The following is a 13,402-nucleotide window of genomic DNA, read 5'->3' on the forward strand; positions in this document are numbered from 1 at the left end:
AGTAATGCTGGAAATATGTTGTGTTATATATTTCTGTCATATCAGACATTCAATATATGAAAAAAAGTTCATTAACCCTTTTGTGTATGAAGATCAACACTTTAAATGCAACTAGTAACCTTCTTCCTGTCTTCCTTTCAGTAATGCTGGATTTTCAGTTTCTTTCAATTAGGAACATAGATTACAACCATGACATGGGTAACTCGCTGCATTTTATGCAACCATTGTATGTTTGATTGCAAGCATACGGAGGTGAAGGCTTCATCAATAGTTTGCCAAGTCTGAAGTTGGTGACTGGTTTTCTGCTTTCATTGAGAGTATTACTTAATGATGTCCTGTAGTGCTCTCTAAGGAAGTAGAAGAGGGGCTATGCTATTAGTTAAGAAACACATGAAATGTAAGGAAGTGCATCCAGCGGAGACAGGGATGGACAGTGCAATGTTGAGTCAGTTTGGTGTGGCACAAGCACTGGGAAAGAAAAATTGAGAATAGGAGTGTGTTATAGAACTAATGACCCTAATGGGTATAATGAACAACTGTACAGTCAGTCCTCGTATAACACGTGTTTATACTACACAAATTCAATCGTACACGATCTATAAATAGGGGAGCGATATCATATACAGTGAAACTTCCCTTTAACGGACAGATATGGGGAACGAAAATGTGTCCGTTAGAGAGAAGTGTACGCCAACAAGAAGTCTGAGGGAGAAAAAAAAAGAAAAAGAAAAATCGTTAAATGTTTAATGTAAAATTAAATTAAAATATATACAGATTTTCAACAATATTTTTGTAAATAATATACAATTACATACACAAGAGATAAAGAAAAATCGTTAAACGTTTAATGTAAAATTAAATTAAATTATATACAGATTTTGCACAATATTTTTGTAAATAATATACATACAATTGTGCCATGCATATTATGACTTTATCTTAAGAAAAATACATATGGTAATCACTTATTTTCTTCTGCACCTTCTTCCGGCTGATAATTTTGTTTTCAACATTTGTTTGGAGTGAAGAAACCATCGAAAGTCCTTCAGTATGTTCTTCAGCGGCGAAAAACATTTTTAAACGATTGATTTGTATGAGCGCTTCTATTTTCATCGCTGGTTAGTCGTTAATATGTTCTTCGACAGACTGACCTCCTTCCATTTCTTCATCCTCATGAGGAACTTCTTGAAAAATATCGATGATGATGTCATTGATATCTAGAGCACTATCTTCTGTAGTGAGGTTCGAGTCTATATCTTTGTAGTGGAAGTATCGTACATTATCAATAGATGTTGAAGTTCTTGTTCTTCTTGGTGCTCCATGTTGCTGTTCACAACTTCAATTTTTGCGTTTGAGAAGCCAGACTTTACAAAACAGTTCATGACAGTTCGTTTTCTGATTGCGTTTACTGAAGAGGAAATCCATTGAATCGCATCTAGGATGCTGAGTTTCTTTGCAAGGTCACTCGCACATGTCACATCATTCATGTTTGCAATGAGATGTCTTAAAACACGTTTTCTGTAATGAAGTTTAAAATTTTTTATTATCCCTTGATCCAAGGGCTGACACTGCAGATGTGTTTGGTGGCAGAAAAAAGATTTGAATGTTGGACAATTCAATGTGTGGATGAGATCCAGCTTTATCCATGAAAAGAATAATTTTTCTGTTTTGACGAATCATGTTTTGGTTAAAGTGACTTATCCATTCGCTCATGATATCTCGTGTCATCCACACTTTTTTATTAGACTTCCAGTCAACATTCAAAAGATTCAACTTTATGCCCTTGAAACAACGAGAATTTTGTGGTTTTCCTATAACAAGAGGTTGTTCAAAGTCTCCCAGCATATTTGTACACAATAGTACAGTCAAGCGTTCCTTAGAAATTTTTCCGCCCTGGCACTTTTCGTTTTTTAGACTCATTGTTTTTTTTTCAGGAAGAGCTTTAAAAAACAACCCTGTTTCGTCACAATTGTAAATATCCTTAGCTTCAAAATTACGACATAAATCTTCCAATTTGATGGTCCACTCTGTTACAACCCCAGTATCAACAGATCCACCTTCACCACGTACGGTTTTACAACAAATTTATGCCAAATTTTGAACTTGTCTAGCCATCCCACAGAAGCTTTGAACTCATTTACTCCCATAGATTTCGCAACCTCCAAAACCTTTTTCCTAATAATAGGCCCATTAATGGGAATTTTTTTAGCACATGCGCGACAAAACCACTCATACGTAACATTGTCAATTTGAAGTCCAACAGTTTTCGGGAATGATTTTTGAACCTGATCATTTCTGTGTTGCCAAAATTGTTTGAGCAGTTCATTTTTTTTCTTTAGGATGTCGCTTACCTGCATCTTCCCGATTTTGAATTTTGCAGCGAGATTGCGAACACTATTTTTTTGGCGATCATAAGCATTAATGAGTTCGACTTTATCTTTTAAAGTTAAATGTTTACAAGAAGACAATGTGCACTTCACATGACACTGAACAAAACTCAAACTCAAAAGACGAAAGGCCGACAAAATTTCCCCCCCCCCTGCACACACCAAATTCATCAGAAGTTTTACACGTGCCTTAAAATTCTTGAAAAAGGGTTTAGAACCGCGACGTAAACCTTGATAAAATTCAGAGAATCGGAAATAGAAAATAAACACACGATTGAGGCAATATGTGGAAGAAACGTTCCTAGAAAAAGGGCCGTGAACTCGCCCGCTGTCCGTTATTGGGAGATCAAATTAAGTGCTAATCTAAACGTCTCTAGAGCAAAGTTTCTGGCATCCCCCTTCCCCCATACTTCTCCTTCAACCCATGCATGGTACTAAGTACTATAGGTTTTGATACCTTTCGTGTTTAGGGTTTTCATAAAAAAAAAAAAAAAAACGAAACAGTGCAGATTGCCTGTCCGCGTCCGTTACAGAGAATGTCCGCTAGACAGAAGCTGAAAACACGTTAAAACCAATAGAGGAGAGTTGGGGAATTTGAAAATCTCCGTTGTAGAGAGAGATGTCCGTTAGGAGAAGTTTCACTGTATAACATAAACCGAATTCGCTTATGCACAGTTCGCCTTTGTGTTTACAAGAAATGGCAGTCGAATACCGAATCACCCCAACTGAACACAACACGATAGGAATGAAGAGAAGATTCTGAAAATTTATTTTTGTTTTGTATATCAGTGAAGGAGAAACACATTTCATCATAATAACTTAAAAACACACACATTTCCAGCTATCAGTATTATCGCAAATGCAATTAGATCGAGTTTACTACCAGTTTATAACAGATTCCACTAGCAGAAACACAACTGGAAATTGTTTTTATTGTTTTATGGTAGTAACCCCCAGAAATGTGCTTTGGTAAAATGTGAGCTAGTGAGGTGTTAAAAGTGTGTCTCTGCCTTTACGGTGTTGTTTATACAGTTGCCACACACACACACACAGATTTGTTTATGTGTATCAAGCGTGCCTCCTCATTTTTTAATTGTGCTTTATTCCCTAAAATGAGTAAAATACTTAAAAGGTGTGAAAAGGAAGCGTACTGGTGAAGACACTACAGATTCAGAGAGAAAAGGATAGCAATATTGATAGACAGAGGTGGACTGGGTCAAAAATTTGTACCGGCCTCATACTAGTGTTTATGGCCAAAATCACACTGGCCTCCAGCCCACCGGGGTTTTCCTGGTAAGGCCTATGGCCAGTCCACCTCTGTAGATAGAGAAAAAATATAATATTGTGAAACAATTTGAGCAAAATGAAAGGCCATGTAATATTGCACTTGCTACAGGCCTAAATGAGGCAATGCCGAGAATTAGAAATAATGCAGAGAGAATAAAATCAACTTTCATAGCAGGGACAACCCAAAGTATAACAAAATCCATTAGATCAAGACACAAAGAATTGGAAGAGATGGAATGGCTGTCATCTGTTTGGATAGAAGATCAAACAAAGAACAAGTTTGCTTACGATAGAAGCAAAAGCATTAGAAATATTTTATTATGATTATTTATTGTGTTTGGTAATGTTTTGGTTACAAATGTGTGTTCAATCTTGGATGGTCACACTTAACCCTGTTTTTCCCATAGGGCCTGTTATTTATATTGCTCGAATTTGCATTGCACGAGGGATAATAGGAACACAACTATCGTGCTATACGAGGACTGACTGTACAGTGAAATAGTAGGCCAGTAAATCAGATTGTCTTATAATGGAGGATTTTAACTTCCCAGATATTTTGACTGGAACTTGTACGCTGGTCACTTGCACACTAGCAAGATTTTTGTGGATTTGTTGGATGATTGTTTTCTACAGCAGCATGTTTGAGAGGCAACCGGAGGGAGTAATACTCTTTCTCTGTTTGTCACCAGTGATTCTTCATGCATTGAGAATCTTCAGATAAAGGAACCACTAGGTGGCAGTGATCACAGTCTGCTGATGTGAGATTTATTCAAAGATGTAACTACCATCAGGGGTAAAGGGAAGGGTTTTTGCTTTTGTAAAGGTGAGTACAGTGGTCTGAAACAGTTTTTAAATTCTATACAATGGGACCAACTGATGTTATCAACAGCAAATTCTATATGGGAAGCATTTAAAGAATCAATCTTGAAAGCTACTAGGCTTTTCATACCAACTAAGAAATATTGTTCAGGGTTTAGGTCTAAATGGATGTCAGATGAACTAATGAGACACGAGGCAGAGAAGAAAAATGCATGGGATACGTAAATTATCATGTACAGAGAAGCCTATAGTAGATATAAGCTGGTCTGTAATCAAGTCACAAAGGAGGTTAGACAGGCAGTGGTTATGAGAAATGATTATGATTATGAGAAATCATTGGCAAAGGATGCAAAGAAAAACAGCAAAGAGTTCTTTACTTGTGTAACCCTAGAAAGAATGGGATGATTCAGATTGGTCCACTTGATATTGATGGGTCAAATGTTGATGATCCTGCAGGTAGCAAACAAACTGAAGAGTATTTTGCGTCTACATTCACACATGAGGAGTTATTCAAGGAGGGGAATGCCAGAGGTTTATTAAACTCTGGCAGTGAGCTAAATGATTTTGTAATAACTGAGAACAAAGTGAAGGAGAAATTATTGAAGTTAACATAAAAAAGGCACCTGGGATGGATGGGATCTATCCAGTTATATTAAAGGAGGCAGTAAGCAAACCCTTAGCCATAATTATGAGAGCTTCCTTGGACTCGGGAGGCCCCCATGGATTGGAGATTTACAAATGTGACCCCAATTTATAAAGGAGGATCAAAGTGTGACACAAGAGTCTTGTGGTCTTGTCAATAATATACAGGAATTTTTCTAGCAGGGATAAGGAAGTGATTATTCCCCTGTATAAAACAATGGTCAGGCCAAACCTTGAGTACTCTTTTCTCTCCAAAACTCGGGCTTTTTGTCCCACAAATCGACCACAGAGCATTTGTAACTTACAGACATATTATATAAAATGCAATATAGTCTAAGTCACTGATCAGAATGTAGAGCTGCTGGAATGAGTGCAGAGAAGGGCAACAAGATTAGTGAATGGAACAAAGGGTTACTCTTATGAGGAAAGGCTTAAGTTCTGCAAATTACAGTGTTTGGAGGCTAGGCACCTGCGAGGTGATCTTATTGAGGTATATAAGACCTTGAATGGTTTGAGCAAGCTGATTGCTGATGGGATTCTTCCTGTTGCCCAGATTAGTCACCTGAAGGGACAAATTCAAATTGAGAAAAGACAGTTCTAGAATAGATGTGTGGAAATTTGTCTTTAGCCAGTGAGTGGTTGATTGCTGGAACAAAGTTCCATCTGTCGTAGAGGTTGACAGCCTAAATAAATTCGAGGCAGAACTAAACAAACATTTGGAGCAAATCAGTGGGTGAATTGGGAAGGGTTTTTTTTTTTTTTTTTTTTTGCTGATGTTGTATAAGCTTGCTTTCTTGCATTATATATCTTTGCTGGTGCCTTTCAAAAATAACATTTCTGTTAACTGTCAATCAGTGATTAAAAATTGTAAATTTTTTCTGCCTTCCTAAATACAATCGAAATTTTTACTTCAGTGGTTTCTAAAGTGACATTTTTATACATTTTTTGTATAAAAATTGGTTGCAAGAACCTGTCAGGTACTCTACCAACATTTTTGCAACTATCTTGATTTTTTTGAAGTATGCATAGTACAGTCAGTCCTCATATAACCCGATAGTTGTGTTCTAGAAACCCTCGTGCAATATAAATAACAGGCCCTATGGGAAAAATAAGGTTAGGTGCCAGACACCCAAGATTGAACACACATTTGTAACCAAAACATAACCAAACACAATAAATAATTGTAATAAAATATTGCTAATGCTTTTGCTTCTATCATAAGAAAACTTGTTCTTTGTTTCATCTTCTATCCAAACAAATACAGCCGTTCCATCTCTTCCAGTTCTTTGTATCTTGATCTAATGGATTTTATTACACTTTAAGTTTTTCTTGCTATGAAAGTTTTTTTCTCTTCATATTTTCTAATTCTCTGCGTTTTTGCCTCATTTAGGCCTGTAGCATGTGGAAAATCACATGTTCTTTCATTTCTCTCAAAGCATTTCACAATTTCATATTTTTTTTCTATCAGCAAAGGCGGATTGGCCATTACCCTTACCGAGGAAACCCGGTAGGCCAGAGGCCAGAAGACGATGGCGGCTGGTGTGATTTTGGCCATAAACACTAGTATGAGGCCGGTACAAATTTTCCCGGTTAAGAATTTTTGACCCAGTCCATCTCTCTGTCTATCGATATTGCTTTTCTTTTTCTTTCTGAATCTGTAGTGTCTTCACCAGGACGCTTCCTTTTCACACCTTTTAAGTACTTTTAGGGAATAAAGTACTTAAAAGGTGTGTGTTTACTCATTTTTAGGGAATAAAGCACAATTACAAAATGAGGAGGCATGCTTGATACACTCATAAACAAAGCTGCGCATGTGTAGCAACTGAATAAACATCACTGTAAAGGCAGGGGCACACTATTAACACCTCACTAGCTTACATTTTAATAAAGCACATTTCTGGGGATTACTACCATAAAACAATAAAAACAATTTCCAGTTGCGTTTCTGCTAGTGGAATCTGTTATAAACTGGTAGTAAACTCGGTCTAATTGCATTTGCGATAATACCGATAGCTGGAATTGTGTGGGTTTTTACTTTATTATGGTGAAATGTGTTTCCCCTTCACTGATATAAAAAACATAAATACTCTTCATTCCAATCGTGTTGCGTACCGTTGGGGTGATTCCATGTTAGACTGCCATTTCTTGTAAACACAAAGGCGAATTCGGTTTGTGTTATATACGAAATCTTCCCCTATTTATAAATCGTCTATGATCGAATTCATGTAGTGTAAGCACGTGTTATGCGAGGACTGACTGTGCTGGATAAGTGCTGATGGTGTGTTTGTTTAAAGTTTACGGGTTACTTATTTTCCCTCTTCTACTGGGTCAGCGAACATCTGCTTACCCTATTTGTTTTTAAAATTACTTACTTTCAAGGAGCAAAGACACAACCCTGTTATTCTCTCAATAAAGCACATTTGTATGATGTTTGAAATTATGTATGATGCTTTCTGCTCTGCAGAAAGCATCATACATAATTTCAAATTTTGTGCCTTGTGAAGGGTGCCAAATTTGAAATAAGCCTCCAATTGGAAGCAACTAAATATTATTGAATATACATAAGTCTAATTTTTTTTAATTATACAGGAACTCCCTGGCTTGCATAATACTCGACTTGTTGAAATTCGACTTTACATAAGTTTTTGCCGACCGGTGCAAACTTTAAAAAAAAATTGTGGAAACGTATTTTGCATCCCGTAGGAATAAATGTTGTAATGTGAACCCAATAACACATTGGGTTTTTTTTTTTTTTCTTTTTTGGTAATTTGCTCCAAGACCTCGAAAGTTGAAATTTTTGCTATATAACTAAGCTATTTATCTCTCTAAAAGGTCATTTTTATAATTGAAATTGCATTACACTTTCATTGTTATCATATGTTCCGTTATAACAATCAGTTTTGAACACCTGTCTGATATTTTTTTAAAACACATTTCTAGAGGTGACTACCATAAAACAATTTGCACTTTCCGGTTTATTGGACTTTTCTGTTAGTGAAATCTATTATAAACGAGTAGTAAACTCTATCTTATTGCATTTGCGATAGTACTGATAACTGGAATTGTGTGGGTTTTTATGTTACAGTGTTATGGTGAAATGAGTTCTGCTTCACTGAAATCTTCAGTCATATAAAAAACAAATTTTCAGAATCTTCTCTTCATTCCTAATTACTTATACAATGGTGAAGTGAAAGAGACCAACGGAAAGTGCAAGTGCTGGCAGTGCTAGGAAACGAAACAAAATTGATTTAGAAATGAAGATGAAAATGATTAACAAGTATGAAGCAGGACAAAGTTTGTCATCTATTGCATGGGAATTAGATCTCGCTGCTTGAACAGTGAATACTATTTTAAGGGATGGTGTGCATATAAAAGAACATGTTAAAGGATCAATGCATTTAAGATCAACAGTGATCACAAAACAGCATTCAGGTGCTATATTGAAGGTGGAAAAGCTATTAATAATATGGATGAAAAATCAAATTCAGAAGTACAACCTATTTATGAAGATATTAAGGATAAGTATGGTCAACCCCAAGCCAAGTTTGTGGCAAGAAAAGGGTGGTTTAATAGATTCAAGCATTGCACTAGTTGCCAAAACATTAAAGTATGTGGTGAAGTCGCCAGTGCCGATTCTTCAACTGCAGAGAAATTTTGTGATGTGTTGGGAAAAAACCGCTTCTAAATCTCCACAGCCCTCAACTTTTGCAGCGGTGTGCTTATCAGCTGGAGAGTTAATTCTGGCAACGATGGTCGAAAGGTAAAACTTGCTGATGTTTATGCCTGTCTCCTCTCTCCTTTTGCAATTTAAATTTTTGTAATTTGGTACACTTTTGTAATTTTTCCTGCACATGAGATAAAAAAATTGAATAAATAATTCTATTTACATGTTCATTGAACATTTCTTTTTTGCTTCAATCAAATTCAAGCATAGTTGCAAGTGCTGCATAAGCATTTAGGGAAATTCCAACTTATGTATAAGTTCGCAGGATGCAACCCTTACATAAGTCGGGGAGTGACTGTATTTATATAAGTAATAAGAAGAAATGTATGTGCGTGCGCAGTTTGAAGTTTCATGGCAGCAGAGTGGATAATTCGAAAATGGAAGAGACTAATGCTTCTATTTTATGTTTAATATGTTCATATGTAATTTTTAGCAAAATGATAATTTTTTTTATGTGAAAACATCTATAGCGGCACCTAACAAAAATGTAATGAAAATGCAAGACAAAAAAATAAATTGTTGACAAGTACAGTAGACTCTCGATTTTCCAGGATAGATGGTAAAAAAAAATTCCCGGATAGTCGATTTCCCAGTTAATCCAAAAATACAGTGTCTGAGAGATACATTCCAGGACTTCTCACATGAGTCGAGTTTTACGTAACTCGGGAATGACTAATAAAATATTGCTACTATATCCCTGATATGCCAAAATTACAAAAACTACATAATATCCTCAGAAGAATGAAGCAAAATAGTTATTTTTAATTAGTTCAATTAAAAACTTTATCTGGGGTCAGTGAAGTAGCCAGAGTGCCACATAAGAAAAAAAAACATAAAAGGAAGAAAAAAATGCATGTTATTGTACTGTAAAAACTATGTATTTCGTAGCCTTGGTTGTTATAGTTGACTTCATTGGTGCTGATCCCTTCACCGCTTCTTGTATTCTGTCTTTCTCCTTTGTGTTCACCGTTGCCACTGACAAATCTGAATTCCGCACGATACCTGGTGAGGTTTGGCCATTTTCATACATCCTTATTACAGTAAGAACCCTGTATCTGTGGGGGATACGCTTCAAGACCTACTGTGGATGGCTGAAACTGCGGATGTAAGCGAACACCTGCTGACCCCACATATAACGTTATTTTCTTGTACATACGTATAATAAAGTTTAATTGATAAATTAAACACACGAAAAGACATTACCAACATTAAATACATTAATAATAAAGTGCAGCAGACTCTCGATTTACAGGGATTGAATAAACTGGGACAAGTTATAACTAGAATAAGTCATAAATAAGCGACAAGAACTGGCGTTATAAGTCATCATTGGGAGATTAGTGTACATATTATCTTGCAACCCCGCTGTCTTCACACCTACTGCTCAAAAAAAAGAGAGAGACCAAATGTTTAGTTTGATTTAGTGCGTTGCATCGATTGTTGTGTTCCATTGCACTGCAAAAGGAAAAATTTTGTTTCGTTATTTATGTCCGGGATGTCAGAATTTTTTATTTTTAGAAATCATGAAAATGATAGGCAAACGCAAGAGTTGTGCTTTCAAATTAAGCAAAAACTTGAAATTATTCAAAAGTTTGAAAACAGTGCATCCGTTAAATCTTTAAAGAACCATAATGATGGTGACCAAACCATACGCAACATTGTAAAAAAATAAATGGAAGCTATTCGATTTAAAATAGATATCGTTAAAAGTTAAAGGTAAGCATCGTATTGGACACGCGAATAGTATGTGTTAAGTGTTTTCATTTTTTTTTCTGTGGTTAACTGCAGGTAATTAACTCAGCGGATACGGGGGCACAACTGTATTTTAATTTTCTGATCCAACTCGATTGCCTTCCTTTTCTTGATAGATTTACTAGTGCCGCTGTCACTTATGGCACCTCCGTGGGCAGGAGCAGCAGTGTAGAACACACGCTTCTTGATTAGACTGGGGTTCAAGCCCATAACCACCAAAAACGGAGGATGCGGAAAGGTCAGGGAATGACCACCGCATATGCCCGGAGCAATATGGCCTTAGTTGCTAATGCTCCTAAATAACAAATAGCTGTCACTTATTCTCTTAGTCAGCACCGTGATAACAGACAAAATTAAATTTTCTGAAAAGAACTTCACAGGGGACGAAAACTCACTATCATCACCCCACACGAGCTCACATTTTACTAAAGTACATTTCTGGAGTCCACTACCATAAAACAATAAAAACAATTCGCACTTTCCGGGTTATTGGGCTTTTCTGTTAGTGCAATCTATTATATAAACAGGTAGTAAACTCTATCCTATTGCATTCTGTGGGTTTTTGGGTTATTATGGTGAAATGTGTGTCACCCTTCACTGAAATCTTCAATCATAAAAAAAATATAAATAACGTAATGCAAGTCCGAAGCTAAGTAAGTCGGGAACTTACTGTATTGAAAAATATTCAGCAACATACGTAAAAAGTATGGTGATAGATAAAAAAAAACTTGCCACGCACTACCCGCGTGTCCAATACGATGCTTCCCTTTATTTTTTACCATATCGTGTATGGTTTGGTCACCAACATTATAATGGTTCCTTAGAGATTTAACAGATGCACTGTTTTCAAACTTTTGAATAATTTCAAGTTTTTGTTTAATTGAAAGCACAACTCTTGCATTTGCCCATCATTTTTGTGATTTCTAAACAAAAAAAAAGAAAAAGTTACTATAAAAAAAAAAATCCAACATCCTTGACATAAATAATGAAATGAAATTTGTCCTTTTGTGGTGTGACAGAACACAACGCACTAAAACAAACTAAACATCTGGTCTCTTATTTATTTATTTATTATTATTTTTTTTTGAGTGGCTGCTATTGCAAGGTAATAGGCACACTATCTCCCAATGACGACTTATAATGCCGCTTCTTGTCACTTATTTACGACTTGCAAAACATCTGCTTATACCTATTCTAGTTATTACTTGAATTTTATGATTTCTGATTTTTTTATTTTTTTTTATTTGGAGTCTTTAAGTGTCCCGGTTAATCCGATCCCAGTAAATTGAGAGTCTGCAGTATTTGTATTGTTGCAGTCATACGACAAATACTTTCTATCAATGTAATCATATTACATTTATCCCAGGGGCTCACATCTGGTGAGTATGGGCTTGGCACACCCAGGGTCCTGAGCTGGATATCATCACTCTTCTCTTTCTTGGTGATTCCCTTCTCTCTCTCTCTCTTAGGGTAACTCGGGAATTTTTTATTTTTTGGCTGGTGCAGCATAAGCCTCAGGCTTCCTTGCACCATATAACTAATAATAATAATAATAAACAAATGGCTCAAATAAAAATTAGGCTTTTGGCTTGGATTTTGCTAACCTCTTCCAAACCAAGGATGTTTTCACATAAAATAAAATTTCTTTTGTGTATACAAGGTGCACACGTGTAGAATAAAGTGTAGAACATAGCTTATGTTTTTTTTTAAAAAAAATTAATATTAAAGTTAAAATAAAGATTGCAATCCATTAAGGAAAGATGAAGTTATTGGCTTTGTTCAAGCAGAATAATAACTCCCCCCCTTTCTTTTTTGACGTATTAAAAAGAAATTAGTCACTTATCAATGCTCTGCCACTGTTTTTGTTACAAATGAGGTGCCGCCCATTGCTGAGTTAAGTTAATGTGATGTAGTACTTCTGAGTTATGCCGATGTTATATCCTGTTTGGTTAAGTTATGATTATTGTGTTATAATCAAATTATTTTTAAGTTGTTAATGTAAAACTTCTAGGATGGGTATAATAACTGCCCTCAGAATTTTACTAGTGTCATCATCTCTCAGTTAAACAAAACTCATTTAAAACAGTCACTCATATTGTGATTTAAATAAAATGCTTACATTTTCCATGTAGACTTACACAAGCTATGTTTGTTGGAGGTCTAAATTCAAGAGAGTATTCACTGTATCACTAAATATTTATTATAAAATTAAAATTATGTTTATATGTATATTATTATTGTGCCTATGATGACTAATCTCTGCGCAAAGTTAAAGAGCCTTTTTCACAGCTATACCCTGCAATAGGTTGAGCTTAAAAGGTTCAGTGTTAAAAAAAAATATTGACTGAGGCACATAAAATAATTAAACTTTTATTTTGAATTTTGGGGCTAGTTTGCAAAAGATATAGAAACAAGTAGTAGTAGTAATGGCAAATGATTCAAAAAAGCAAGCTTATATATACATCAGCCAAAAAAAAAAAAACACACACACACAGCTCACCCATCTGTACTATTCAAGAATTTGTCTAGTTCTCCCTTGAATTTATTTACCCCATCTACTTCCATGAGAGATGGAAGCCTGACCCGACAGTCAACTATCCACTGGCTGAAAGCAAACTTCTGCACACCCGTCTTGCAACCATCCTTCAACTTGAATTTATGCTCCCTTATGTGTGTAGTCTCAGCAAAGCAAGTGAAAGAATACCATTATTAGCTTACTCGATCCAGTCAAGGCTTTAAACCTCAATCAGATTTCCTCGCAGGTGCCTATTCTTGAGACACTGCAATTTTT

General features: G+C 35.7%; 1 protein-coding gene across 1 annotated transcript in view; it reads left to right on the top strand.

The window, feature by feature from the left end:
- Nucleotides 1-13,402, top strand: part of LOC150089461 (box C/D snoRNA protein 1) — a 110,841-nt gene that overhangs the window by 9,596 nt on the left and 87,843 nt on the right. The gene's annotated exons all lie outside the window — the stretch shown is intronic.

This window comes from Mastigoproctus giganteus, chromosome 2 (genome assembly GCF_048544385.1).
Source record: "Mastigoproctus giganteus isolate SK-2022 chromosome 2, ASM4854438v1, whole genome shotgun sequence".
In the NCBI taxonomy this organism is placed as follows: domain Eukaryota; kingdom Metazoa; phylum Arthropoda; class Arachnida; order Uropygi; family Thelyphonidae; genus Mastigoproctus; species Mastigoproctus giganteus.